The sequence below is a fragment of the Corapipo altera genome, unplaced genomic scaffold (assembly GCF_003945725.1).
Source record: "Corapipo altera isolate COAL_440 unplaced genomic scaffold, ASM394572v1 75, whole genome shotgun sequence".
Classification (NCBI taxonomy): Eukaryota; Metazoa; Chordata; class Aves; order Passeriformes; family Pipridae; genus Corapipo; species Corapipo altera.
Genome location: NW_020884887.1, coordinates 4,904,367 through 4,919,074, shown reverse-complemented (window position 1 = coordinate 4,919,074; position 14,708 = coordinate 4,904,367). Strand labels below are relative to the sequence as shown.

Here is a 14,708-nt window from a genome sequence, read left to right as displayed (position 1 = left end):
AAGGAATAGAACAAGAGAAAACTGCCCAAGTTGTGCCAGAGAAGGTTTATTTTGGATATTAGGAAAAGATTCTTCACCAAAAGAGTTGTCAAGCATTGAGTCAGGCTGCCCAGGGAAGTGTAGGAGTCACATGTTAAAAGACATGTAGATGTGGCACTTGGGGACATGGGTTAGTGGTGGCCTTGGCAGTGCTGGGGGAATGATTGGACTTGGGGGTCTGAGAGATCTTTTCCAACCTGAATAATTCTGTGATTTCTTCCTCTATGATTCTAACTCTATACGAAGTTTCCTCTGACAGATCTTCCCAACAATGATTTCAGACACCCTAAAATCGCTACATTTGTGTTCTTATCTCTAGGGCAGTCAGAAGAGATACCCACAAAAGGACCAGGGTAATCTCTGCTCCTGTTGCAAAACTACTTGTAATAATTCAGCAGAAATTCAGGGAAAAAGTTGTGCTCAGTCTAATCATGAGTTTACTTTTTCTCCGGATGCTTTCTGAGCTCTCAGGCGCTTAATGGAAACACCAGTGCTCACACTTGGAGGGCAGGCTGGAAAGTTTGCGTGGGCTTGTGCGTGTGCCAGGGAGTCAATTTTTGTTCGTCAGAAGCCTCTTTCCATTATGCTTTTGTCAGACTTTGCCTCTGTAAAGAGGAATTCAGGCTTTCCATGTCAAAGCCCTCTGCAAATGTTACCCAAGACCTCTTGTCAGTGCTGTATTTTGTACCAGGAACACCTACCAGTGCTACCAGGAGCAGGGAGGGCAGGACTAACACTCCTGCCCTTTGAGGGAAATGTCTGATATTTGGGATTTTTCATTCTTTCCTCCCTTGGCGTTCACCATTTCGGATGCAGGCTCATGCTCCTGCTCTCTTTAACAGCCTGTTTTTCCTCTAACTGCTTCCAGCTCCAAAACCTCTCTACATCTTCTCAATGTAAATACACTTTAGCTTGCCCAGCACAGGCTGTGGAGACAGTAGTGACCTTCAGATGAGTGCAAAGCATTTCAATTTGACCTACTTTGCTGCAAAATGGGTTTGGCCATGGCAGGGCAGCTCTCTCTTCCTTCCTCTCCTCTTGGTGAATGTCCTTGGCAAGCCCTGGGCACAACATGGAGGAGATGCCCCATGTGAATGGGGGAGCGGGGCTTAAAGAGGATGAAAACCTCAGGGCTTGAGTTTTGGGTGCTGTTTGGGTAGCCTGATGTAGACAGGCTGAGTGCTGGGTTTCTCTGTAGTCCCAGGTTTTATATTTGCAGCTTTTGTTTTTTGAATGTGTCTTTAAAAAAATCTACCGTAACAAAAAATGTCCTTCACTGAATACTCCTTTTTCATTTACTACCTAGTTTTTTTCTCTTTGGTTGCTTTCCTCAAGGATACTTGTGTGAAGGGAGCAGCTGCAGGAGGAACCAGGCTGCCATGGTGCTTCCCAAGGCTACTTGGCTGCACCAAGAAGAACCCTGCTGGCTTTGTCAGATTTCCCTTGTCTTCTGTAAGATCTTCAGGGCAGTGCAGGTACTGTTTTGCTTGGGTGTTGATAAAAAGGGCTGGCCTTTCTTCTGGACATCTCAAGAAGACAATCCTAACTGTAGAGGGGTTGTAATGCCCCAAATCTCCTTATTTGACTTTGTGTGTGTATATATATGTATATATCATCTCTGTATGTATGTGTGTGTATATATATATATATATATATATAATAGCAACCTTCCAGTACCTAAAGGCTCCAGGAGAGCTGAACTTTGGACAAGGGCCTGGAGTGACAGGACAAGGGGGGGAATAGCTTTCAACTGAAAAAGGACAGGTTTAGATTAGATATTAGGAAGAATTTCTTCCCTGTGAGAGTGGTGAGGCCCTGGCACAGGTTGCCCAGAGAAGCTGTGGCTGCCCCAGCCCTGCAAGTGTTCAAGGCCAAGTTTGGGGCTTGGAGCAACCTGGTGTAGTGGAAGATGTCCCTGCCTGTGGCAGGGGGCCAGAACTAGGTGATCTTTAAGGTTCCTTCCAATTCAAGCCATTCTGTGTTTCTATGATTCTAGGAGTGTATTAAATGGGAATAATTTAATAAATATACGCTAGAATTGCTTAGGCCTTTACATTTTGCTATTTTCTGCAGTACTTGTTTCTCAGGAGCACTGTGGGGTGGCCTCTCTGGAAGTATAATTGTCTTTTGTTTGGGTACACGTGTCTTTAAAATAAAGTTCTCTCCTTATCTCAAGTTTAAAGTGCAAAATTCCCAGGTTGGAAGCAAGTTAAAATTTCCTATTCCAGCTGCATCTGCATTCAGTCTCAGGAGAAGATACTTGGCTGTAATTTGAAAAAAAAGAATAGAAATTAATATTGCAGGTAAAAAGGGGCAACTGAGGAAAAATATCCTTTCAAAAGACTCTCAAGAAATTTTCAGGATAATTTTCACTTATTTCTGAATAATTCCTACTACTGGTCAACCACTAAAAATTACAAAACTGACCCCAAACCCACATCCCTGCTGATAAAAGCCATGGACTTTGTTGTAGCTTATCTAATGCCTGAACATCTGTTTCTCCCTTGCTGAGAGGTTCTCTTGGATGAGTTAATGCAATTCCCTATGCAAAGGTTAAATAAAGTTGAGAGGCTCCAACTGGTGGCGTTGTGCCATTAAGTCCTGTGCTGCAAAACCAACTTTGCCATGGAAATGTCCAATTTTAGTTCAGAAAGACATTCAGGAGGGGAAAAAAGTCACCCAGCCTAAGCCTGGGCTGCAGTGAGGCTGGATTCAATGACCTTAGAGGGCTTTTCCAACCTTAATGATTCTGTGAGTCTGAGCTTTCTAGATATTCCAGTATGGAAAGGAGGTTTTGGAACATGCACTTCCCCTGGGTCTGAAGAGCTGGTGCTGAGCTCTGTAGCCACTTCCTTCTGTTTGGGCAGCGTCATTGTCTTCCAATGGGAAGGGCTTGGAAGCCGAATGCCTGTTCTTGGTGATTGTGTAGTATGTGTGCACAGGATTATTTAATACTTTTTTTATTATTTAACAACATTTGGCATGTTTGACAGCAGGGACTCTTATGACTAGAACAGCTGGAGGTGGGAAAGGCTGCTGGGTGATTCCAGCACCAAGTCCTGGAGCTGCTGGGCTGATCCCTGAGTGTTGGGTGGCTCCACGTGACATGGACGTGGCTGTTCCTGTGGGGATACCACACACGTGTGTGTGTAACTGTCATATATCTGTAATCTTGCAGTGAGATCAGGATGGCCTTTGGGATGAAGGATTCCAAGCCAGCTACCCCTCACCTTCATTCCCATCACTTCCCCCTTGAGTTTGCCAGCCCACAGTGACCTCAGAGGAGCACAGAGGGTGTAACCACAATAGGTCCCTGTAGCCCAGAAGCCAGCGTGGGGTTGTGCCTGTGTCCATGAGCTGTTGCAGAACGCTGTGTCCACACTTTCACTTTTCTGCCCTTTCCTTTCCATCTCAGCTTTCGGCTCCTCTGGCTCCATATCCTGCAGGGCCGCACTTCACACGCAGCAGCAGGAGCATCAAAGAGGAGATCCTGAATAAACTCACTGCTTTATGACATCTCTTTAAAGTGCCTTTTTAAAAGTTCAAAGGACATGAGGGAAGGAGGGGATCAAAATCAAAGGAAGGTGGGGGGGAGGGAAATTAAAGCCTCAGAGGAACTTTATGGTACGTTTTCTGTAACACTTTCAATGCCAAATTCACAAGTGTTCCCAGCACCAGCTCTTCTCTTGCCATCAGACTCCCTGATGCAGCAGTTCCAGGGCAGCTCAGTACAGGGCACCCACAATGTCACTATTTCATTAATTTTTTTGTAAGACCAAAACTTCCTGTTCTGCTGCCTCCAGGACGAGGGAGAGATCCTTGTTCTTTACCGGCTGGAAGTCCTGGAGCTGACAGCAGAGTTCACCTTTAATGAAAAACTTTTTCTTTTTTTCCCCAGGAATGCATCTCACTCTCCTCTCTTTCTGTCTTCTACTGCAGAGCCATTACTTTGTAAGTGTTTGGGAAATTTCCGTTACTGTTTGGGAAAAGGGACTTCTCCAGAGTGAAGGGGACCTGACTTGAAGCAAGAGACGAGAAGCAAAACCTCTGTGTCAACACCCCAGAGACCATCTAGAGACTCAGCTTTACTTATGAAGACAGGAAAGAAATGCAAATAATTGAGGTATATGCTTCTTAATATTCAGTTAGCTCTCATAATTTTGTCATTTTCTGCTTCTCTGTGTCTGTTTTTAAACATATTAGGAAAAAAGTGATATATGAGCCAAAAGAAAAAAATCAGGCTGGTTTTGACCCAGAATCAAACCCTCTTTGCTGCTGGGCATGTGCCCACTGAGCTGGAACCACGTCCCTGCTGTGGGGAGCAGAGTGGGGCAGGGCAGGGCTGAAGCTGGAAAGGGCAGGGATGTACATTGCTAAATGGCTTTGCCAGTTTGTGTTACAAGTTTGGGAACTTTTGGGCTTGTGTATTTAAATGGAAAGACCGAGAAGACATTTGTCTCAGAAATATCTGAGAAAAAAAAATGGGTCTTTGTGGAGGGATGGAAAGCTGCTGCTCAAAGGAGCTGTGGAGAGTTTCCTCAGCATTCCGTGAGCTGTGGAGGAGCAGCCTGTGGATCCGGTTTGGTGCTCACCATGTTTACAACCATCAGCCAGCAAATGCATTTCCTCCATAGGGGTGACTGTTTCCTCATCCCATTGCTTTTCCAGAGTCCATGAAGCCAACATGTGTGTGCTCCTGCAGCAACACTCAGTCCTCATCCTGCCCAGGTAAGCTCACCTACAGAAAGTGCTTTTCCCACAGGTGCTTTCCAGGGCTGCTGCTTGGAGAATGGCAGAAAACTGTTGCTGAATTCCCTTCTCATTAATTCATTCTCTTGTTTTTAATATACTGAACTGCACACCTTGCCCTGTGTGCTCTGCCTTAGGCAGGCATCCAAAAATAGTCCACAGTGGTGCATATATGGGAGATAAAACTCTGTGTGTGCTGGGCTGTGGTGGAGGTCTTGTGCTGTGCTGTGTGGTTGGTGGTCTGGAGGACAACTACTCCCAAGAAAACAAATTAATTTGCTTGTTTTTCACCCAGAGAGGTCCCAGTTTCACTAAATAACACTGAAAAGGACACCTCAAGGTGAAATTCAGTAAGTGTTTAATATATGTCAGCAAGAAGATAGTTTTATTCATTGGTAAGGGGGAATTTAAGGCATGTGGAGTAACTAATCAGATTGAGACTTGCCTTGGAGACTGGAGCTGGGACCTGTAAGGTTTGTTTACAAGAGGGGATTTGCATCGAAGCGAGACCCTTTAATATAAGCTCTTTATATTAATTGGTTTGAAGCAGGTCTGTCTCAATGAACAGATGGCTTTATTTCCCTCGCGGTCCTCCAGGCCACGTGGGGGGATTTCCTTTCCAAACACGCCGTCAGCAGTGGGGACAGGCACACACAGTCACATCTTGTGCTGTGCCAGGGCTGGGGCATGGTGGGACCGTCCTGGCAGTGCCTGGTGGGCAGCGCGGGGGAAGGAGCCCTGTGGGCTTACCAACCCCATGGCTGCTCTCTCAGCATCCCATAATAGCACGATTGTTAAAGGATGTGGCAGTGTTTAGGAGGTTATTAATGGCTTCCCACGGGAACGGAGAGCCTGGTGATTTCCACCCATCCACCTCACCCAGGGTCCAGAAATAGAAAGGGGCTTTTTTGTGTTCCCCTACGCCTTGCTCAGCCACGGCTCCAGCAGCGGTGACACAGGCTGCTGTGGGAATGCTCCCAGTGCTTGGATGTTGTTCCTGCTGGGGGGAAGAGCAGTGAGTCAGCAGAGCTAAAGACGTCTATGGGTGATGTCAGTGCTTCCTCCCGGCTCTGGGACACGCAGTTCCTCTCTGCTGTCACTGCTGCTGATACCTTACATGGGGCGTTTGGGTTGTAGGGCAGAGCTCTCAGAGCAGTAGCCCTTGGAGCATCTCTATGGCCTCCTCTGGACTCGCTCCAGCAGGTCCACATCCTTCCTGTGCTGAGGACCCCAGAGCTGGACACAGTGCTCCAGGTGGGGTCTCACAAGAGTAGAATAGAGAGAGGAATCACCTCCCTAGATCTGCTGTCCACCCTTCTTTTGATGCAGCCTAGGACATGGTTGGCTTTCAAGTGACAAAGGCTTTGGTGCTCAATGGCAGCTCAGTGGGGCTTTCACAAAACTGGAGGGTTGATGAGATGTTAATTGGATAGACTCAGAGTGCTCCCTGTTGCAGGTGGGCTGCAGCATGGCCTCAGTCCCAGATCTGTGCCGAGTCTATTGTATTATTGTGAGTGTTGCTACGAGATGATTCCCCCTGGAAGCTTCCAGACGTACACAGATGTGAACTGGTGTAGCAGGGAGGAAGACTCCCTGAAACCCAAATGGCAAATGAAAATCTGTTTGGGAGTCCTCAGTCGGTTACACAGGCACTCACAAAAAGTCAATGCTGGACACAGGGTATGGCCGTTTCCCAGGAAGATCCAGCACTGCCTCCTGTTTGAAATGTCCTTTCCTAATGAAACTGTTTTTCTGTTCTTTTCTTAGGCTGCAAATGGTTATGCAAATTTTTAAATATTTTCCTACTTCCCTTTTCGGATGTCTAACATTATGTATTATTTTCTGATACTTACCTAACCTGGGAAATCTGTTTTCCATCTCATTTCAGCCAAGGTTTTCTTTTTAACCAGTCCTTCCCAGTATTTTCCTATAACACTTCTGGTTCACTGAGTGAACTTTGCAGTGTGAGGGTAAATGAAAGTGAAAATGTATTGCTTGTCACACACTGGCTGTTTAGAGAGGGTTTGGGGTTTTTTTTCCCCTCTGGATTTGAAGAGGGAGATATAAATCATTGATTTAAAACCAGGGTAATTTAACAAGATTATAGGAGAGGGAAAATCCACTTCCTACCCAAAGTAACAGTCTCTTAGGTCTCTCCACCTACACAAGCCATATGCATCCTCCAAGCTGCCCGAGATCCTCTTTTGTGTTTTTCTGGCAGGACTGTGGTATAATAATTAAAGTCCATATGCAAAGCTTTCTCGGTGGGACTTTTAATTACTTTGTAATTGGTCAGAGTGTTACCATTCATCAGCCCCCAGCCTGCTCTGCTGGGTTTGGAAAGTCCCAGACATGGAGGGATATTAAAAGCTCAGAAACCCAGGTCAGAGGATGTGATCAGGGATTGCCTTTTCATGTCATCTCCCTTTTTAACAAACACAACTGTGCTTTTCTTTGCCAGGAGCAAAGCTCTGGGATGGGGAGAGCACTGGGATTTGTGCTGCAGTGGTGTGTGTGGGATGCTGTATCCGGAGGGTTCTGCACTGGTGCAGAGGGGTGGAGAGGGGACTGGCAAAGGGAGTGCTGATCCCTGGCTGGAATTGCTGGTTTTCAGTTGCAGGGAGCCTTTACGGTGACCCCTGGGTAGAGCATGGCATAACAAAGCTCCTCACTAGGAGCACTGGAATGCCAAAATCTCAGGCATCATTTGGTCTTCGTCACGTTATCCAAATTTATTTGGCCCTTGCCACGATGGTCCCCCTTCTCCCGAGGGATGGTGGCTCCCAGATTATACAGCACAGGGAGCAGAGGCTGTGTGTGTGTGTGCAGGTTGGTGTTTCAGGAGGCCAAATACCAAGTGTCTTAGAAACAGGTACAGCAAGAGTTGTCAGCAGCTCTGCTACACCTGAGCAGAGGCACAGTCAAACGAGACACTGTCAAACTAATACATATCCCGTTCCTGTTATTCCCATTCTTGTTGGGAGTCAGGACTCTCATGGTGCAGGGACTGGAGTCAACTGATATTTTTAATAGTTGTAGCAACCCACCCATAATCCTTTGATTCTGGGATCTGGAACTCAAAGCCCAGCTCTTGTAAAATAAACATGGGCGTCACTTTGGTTGTCAGTTCAGCAGGAACATGTCACAGAAAGAGGTGTCTTGGAGCCTGCCTAACTCCGACTGGCAGGACAGGCTTCCAGCAATGAATTTTAAATGAAACATTTTTCTAATTATAGCAAATTATTTTTACAAACATTTTCCTGGGAAGAGAGTCTGAAACTAGGGCCAAAAAGGAGAAGGCTGGGATTTAGGCAGTGCCTGACAAAAAAAAACCCACACAAAAATGGACTGTATGGCAGTTGTCTTTTATTATTAGGCCAACCTATAAACTTCAAATGAATGGATTCTAGTGAACTTCGTTCCAGTATGACCAGTTTGTGTTGCTGAAAAATTGGAATGGCTTAGAATGGTGCCATCATATCCAGCTCTTCCCCTCCCTCTCCCTGTATGGCCTTGGGACTCCCCAGCTGCAGGGCTGGATGGCAGAGGAGTGATGGGCAGAGGTGACAGACAGCAGCTGGTCATCAGCAACGCTGCTACAACCTGAGCAGAACTTCACATCCAACAGCCCCAGATGCAAATTATTTCATATTTATTCTCCTCTCTAGATGTTGCAGCAGACTTGTATTCTTTTTGCAGAGCAGAGCCACCTCTTCCAGTTGCAAATGCGCTTGATTTTGGGATAAATGAATGAGTAATCTTAAGTTATCACTAAGAGAAGTGTAACCACCCATCTCTGGATGTCCCACACCCTACAACTGTGAAGGCAGGGCATGTTCATGGTGGTGGAGATGGTTTGGCTGCGGGCAGGCTCGGTGCTGCCTGCTTTCTTTTTTAGGAGAGATTCCCGCTGGAAGTGCAGGCGCTGGTGGTACTGTGCTGTTTGTGGACTTGCCTATCATCCCACAGTTCTTGTGCTCAGCTGGGGAATTTAATTAGAAGTTAACCATGGAAAACTCCATAATACTTACATAGAGGTGGTGTGGGCTGTGTGTAACCAAGGGATAATCTTAATGCAAACCTGAATATAGGTTATTGTTCATCAGGAAGGAGTTAGTTGATTATTTCTAAAACAAAAAAAAAAAAGAAAAAAAAAGGCCACCCCCAGCCAAAACCCCAACCACAAACCTCACAGAGGATTTTGAGTCACTAAACCTGGGCAGTTCCACAGCGGTGTGGGAAGACATAGTGTGGTGGATTGTCCTGGTTGAGGGCTGTCCTGGGGTTTGCAGTGTGGACTATCAGCACCCCAAGAGCCAAGATGGGCTCAGGGAGCCTAAGAGTAACACAGGTGATGGATATTTTATGGCATGTGCTTATTTGCTTGATGAGGAATTTGAGATGAAGCTGTTGCAGGTGGTAGAAGCTCATCTAGAAGCCCACCATGAGCACAGGCTCTGGCAAACCCCGTGGCATCTCGCTGGGATGGCTCTTATTAAAGCACCTAAGGGTTAAAGATGGACAGTTCCCCCCCCCCCCCCCCCCCCCCCCCCCCCCCCCCCAGTAAAGGTAATTACCCACCATCTATTTAGCAGGGAAAGAATTTGCCATTGAGCAGATAGGGCCAGGCTTCACCAGAGCCCTTCAGCCGCCCAACAATATCGCATTACCCCGATTGCATAAAGAGCGCGAGCCATTTCCGCTGGCGGGGCCATAATGGAGGTATCTCTTTACAAAGCCCCCACTTCAGGCCAGCTGAATGCCTCCGCCGAGCCTCCGAAATCCCGCAGCCCTAATCCCTTTAGCAACAAAGATCTGTTTCTTTGCTTAGCATGAAGTAGACCTCAGAGGCCGGTGTGTGCCTTGGCCTGTAGGCCAAAAGCCTCCTGTTTACAATTTCCCTATTCCTGTTTTTAATGTTGTTCTGAGAGCAGCCACAAAGGGCCGGTTTTGTCCAGCAGGAACAAGGGAGCTATTAGAGAGGGACGGAGGAAGGAAGGAAGGGAGATCCAAAAGGAGCAGCCCAGGAGGGATTAGCATACACAGCTGTTCCCTCAGGGACAGGAGCTTTATGCTTTTTATAATTTCCCTCTCATTTACATTTTTTAATATCTGGTTTCCTTGTTTCCAGTCCCCCTTCCCCCCATGTCTCCAGGACCATCTGCCCATTTTATTGGATTTTTTGTTTTGTTTTTCAGGCGGGTGCATCCAGCCCAGTGTGTTCACTGGCTCCAGCTTAAATCCTGCAATCCCTATCAACTGTGGTTTCGCTCACATTAAGCCCTCTTCCTTGCCTTGCCCATCTTATCCTGCGACCCTCCATCCAGCCCCATCACCTCTCCCTGGCGTGGTGGGAAGGCAACACTGAGCATCCCTGGGTTGGGATGCCCAAGGCAGAGGGTTTTCATCCCTGAATGCACATTGTTCTTGGCTCTGCCAAGACCAGAGGGGAGAATGGTTGAGCTGTTTACAATATTGTTTCATAGACTGCTCAAAAGCAACGTCTGTTTTCCAGAAGTGCAATGAAACATTTATGAGTATGGGACATCGTGCAGCTCCGGAGCTCTGCAGGGGACGAGGGACAGTTGCTTTCTTTATGTGCACCACATCCTAGCTGATGTGGGCTGTTGGCAAAGGAATTAGATGGACACATCTATCTCATTTTCATTTCCCTCTTCCGCAGTGGTGATCCCTCAGGTACCCCAGTTTGTGAGGGTGACTGGAACCAGAACCCAGTTCCAGGATGTGCAGGGCAGGAGCTGGGTGAGGCGCTGCTCTGTGCTGTTCTCCAGATTTGCTTAGCTGAGACTTTCTCTCTCATGAGCTCTTTCTCTATTTCTATAAGGTACATGAATCCTGGTAAAACTATGGAGCTACAAAAATCCTGTGCCTTCTCATGCATCCCTCAGGATGAGATGAAATGGCCTCAAGTTGCACCATAAGGTTTAGATTGGACATTAGGAAAAATTTCTTCATGCAAGGGTTTGTCAAGCATTGGAACAGGCTGCCTAGAGTCACCATCCCTGGAAGTACTCAAAAAACATGGGGGTGTGGTACTTGAGGACATGGTGGGCATGGTGGTGGTACTGGGTTGATGGATGGACTTGATTTTACAGGTCTTTTCCAGACTTAATTATTCCATGATTCTATATGATTCTATGATTTATGCCAGTGAAGAAAGAGGCAAAGCTGAATTCTAGGATTCTATACCTATGCCAATTCACATGAGCCATCTTAAATATGAGCATTTATTGAAAAGAAATTAATAGCACAGCAGGTTTTTCCTTCAGTGCAGAGGAGAGGTTGTGTATCTGCCTCAGTGCTTGTACAGTTCCATTTTGGTTATTTCCAGTGCCCCAGCCTGTTTCTTGTGTGGAAGTTACAGCAGGTCCTTCCAAATAATGACCTGTGCTTTTCCCAACACAGGATAGCTCCAAAGCCCCTTAAGGTAGTTAAAAATATATATTTTAGGCAAATGGACACTCTAACCAGAATTGTACCCCGACTGTAGCTAAATGTGGGGATAAATCAGAATTTGAGTTTTACTGTGACGTCTATGAATGTTTCACTGTATCTCCAGCATAAGGGATCCCATTGTATGTATCAAGGATGTCTCAGCTTTTACGTGGTCTCGGCTACATTTCTCAGGATTTAATATCTGAGGTTCCTTCTAGGGACGTATCAAAGGAAAAGCTGGATTTGAACTCCATTCAGAAAGCTTTCACATATTCAGAATTACTTAGTGCTCATAGAAGTAATTTGGTTCTGTGGAAGATGTTTAATGAATCTCCTGGCAATGGGGTGTTTTGTCCCGTTGAGCAGGAGCCTGGGCTGTGAATGGGACCCGAGCAGCAGAGCAGGGCTGTGGTTTAACATCCTCCCGACTCACCCGGGGACGTCCAGCCTAAACCCTTCCTTCCTGCCCAAAGTGGAATTATCATTAACTTGTAACTAGTTTTCAAGAAGAACATTTTTTTTGGTAGGCTGTGGAGTTCTTCCAGGAATTTTTCAATTTTTACAAATGAAAATATAGGCTCAGCCAGATGCCAACTAAAATGCAGTTACTTTATACCAGCCAGCCCAGGCACTGCACCACAGGCTCAGCAGCACGACCTTTAAAACAGCCTTTTTAGAACAAGCTGGGAGAACACTTTCTAAAAAGCCACAATTGCAGCTGCTCTCATTACTTATAATATCCTTGATGGAGAGGAACTTAAAAATAATTCTTAAGGAACTTAAGCTTCAACAACCCCCAGTAGACTTAGTTTATGTGCAGTGCAGGCTTCCTTCGTGGGATTATAGGCTCGGGACGGTGATTATAGTGTTGATGATAATGTACATTTTCTAAATCATTACTTGCTTAAGAATAAAATAAAAGGAGTGAAGCCTTTGCTTCACTTTTCTCATGCAGATGAATGGATCAGGGATTTAGCGACTTGTTTCTAAAAGCAGACACACATTTCCATGTTCCCTCCACATATTTATTAAACTAACAAGTTTAATGTATATGTAAAATGCATTTGGACACTGTATTTCAAATCAATAGAGTAATCTGAGTCATCAGCTCTGTAGATGAATAATTACATATTACTTCCTGGGATTTTTTTAATATTCTTATTTATAATAAGCTGCTCTTTAATTAAAACTGGCGTTTGGGATCCAATTTCTTTAGGGTTTTGTGTATGGAAATCTGTGCCCTAATTTTTATGTATTTATTAATATCTTGCAGCTTTCCTGACTCCACACCCATCCTCTGCTCCAAAGCTGGTTTGAGGGTGCAGATCAGGATTGTGGCCCTGCTGAACTCAGGAGATCACACCAACATTAAATCCAATTTATTTTAGTAGAACCAGTGAATGTTTTGCACCAACACCGTCAGGACACTTCAGTCTTGACTGAACGATATTTTTTCCATCTGTGAATTTTCTTTCTTAAATTAATTACAGTAAATATGTTGGGGTATGGATAAGAATTGTCCTGCCTCTTCAGCTTCTTTAAGATTGAAACAAGATACCTTTTCCTTAAACTCACTTATTTTTGCTCATTTTTCTATTTCCCTTTGAATACCCAGCACTTTGGTATTCAAATTTGTCACCTCAGAAAGCTGTGGTTCTGCTGAGACCCTCTGGTCCCCCGACAGCAGCAGGATATTGAAGGATTTGAGCTGTGATCTCCAAGCAGCCACAACCCCCTGCTCTAACCCCTTTCATTTCCACCCCAGACACGGCTCCTTCAGCCCTACATTTCCTCCAGGTAGGACTTGATTTCCGAAAGACCTGGTTTCTGACTGCTCAATCTCTTTCTTCAGTCTATTTTGCCTCAGCAAGGGGCTGCAAGGCCAGCACTGGCTTGTCCTTCCCCATGGGATGTCCCTTCCCAGCCCTCAGCTCCTGGGACCACTGCTGATGCGTAACCTGCCAGCTGTGGGGACAGGGATGTGATTCCGGTGGGGAAGACGGGAACCACAGCTTTGCTCTCCCAGACAATGACTGCTGTCTCCTTCAGTGCATTGTTCTGTGCTGACAGGAACAAATTAAGGCTTGGTCTTTGCTCCAGGAAATTCCCCATCCTCCCTTGATGGGGTATCTGGCTACACCAAGAGCCTTTCTGCTCCCACAGCAGTGGATCTCAACACCCATGTACAGGACTGGTGTCCTGGGGCAGTTTTTTATTTTAAGGCTGACTTGGGAAACTTGTCCATAGAAAATGAATAAGTAATTAAATAATTAATAATGAAATAATTTCCAGCTGGATAGCTGGAACACCTCCATGCTCTGGTCAGGGTTTGGAAAGTTGATGGGGTGATGGGACATCAATCTATGTCTTCCTTCATCCCTCTTAAAACTCTTCCTGAGCTTTGGGAAGCTATAGGCATTTGGCAAAAGATGCTGGTGGTGACTCTGGAATGAGCCTGCTCTGGTGTCCTGTGTCCTCCAAGTGTGATGTCTGTATGAGCAGGACCAGACTCTTCCAGTAAGGTTGTGGGGCCAGGGGGAGCCGTGTCACGGGGCACCAGAGCCATAGAAGAGAGGCTTTCTCTTTTTGGTGTGTGTTTGCTGAGAAAGCTTGGAGGAAAAAACCAGAGCAGGGAATCAAATAGAAAATCTGGATGTTTGGTGGAGGAGGGAAAACTGGAGTGAAGGCAGCCTGGAAAACCATGGGGTGTTCTGTAGCCTGAGAGGGGAAAGGGGGGTGATAAGGTCTGGGACAGTGCCAGGAGAACAGGAGGAGGCAGAGACCGTGGAAAGCAGCTGGGAAGAAGCCTGCTTTGCGGGAGGAAATGTTATTATTAGTGCTCAGTTTCCTGAACAAAAGATTCTTGTCTATTTAAATACTTCAGCTTCACGGAGCTGCAGTTCTCCAGACACAATAAAATTTGCCTTTTCTCCCTGTCATTGTCATTTTCCGCTTGCCGCAGGTGGTTAAGGCTCCTGTGCTGTGGAGTAAATAATTTCAGTCTGCTGTGTGGGCTTGCTGTGGTCTGGAAACAGAGAGGGCAAGCCCTGGGAATGAGAGGTTTGTCCCTTGTGCCCCCTGCATCTGCTCTTGGAGATGCTGCTCTTCCAAACCAGTGCAGATGCTGCTGGTTTAGAGACTAAGATCTATCAGATTTGAATAAAACTGACAAAAGCAAAAAAAATCATTAAAAAGTTGAACATCTAGATATAAACTCATCTTAAGAAACCTCCTGGGCCATTCTCAGTCTTCCTCACCCAACCATGGCAGGTTTTATGCTTCAGCAGCAAGAAGCAGAACCTCACTAATTCCAAATAATCTCAGCTAATGGTTAATTTGAATTATTCTTTCCATCCAGGGATGTGCAAAGAACACACAGAGGTTGGAGTTGCTGCTGTGTGAGAAAGAGACCCAGGTTCTGTGCAAGGTGGTGCTCACACTTGTGCTAGAGCCATCCTTTGGTG

At 45.9% G+C, this 14,708-nt stretch overlaps 1 long non-coding RNA gene across 2 annotated transcripts; it reads left to right on the top strand.

The window, feature by feature from the left end:
• The first annotated feature begins 1,423 nt into the window (after positions 1-1,423).
• On the top strand, positions 1,424-14,708 carry LOC113947227. 2 transcript variants are annotated; one of them, XR_003527657.1, is made up of 5 exons: positions 1,424-1,514; positions 3,979-4,162; positions 4,708-4,767; positions 12,860-13,041; positions 14,603-14,708. It is a non-coding gene; the product is annotated as an uncharacterized LOC113947227 (long non-coding RNA). The 2 variants fall into 2 exon arrangements; XR_003527658.1 differs by lacking the exon at positions 12,860-13,041 and having other exon boundaries at positions 14,603-14,684.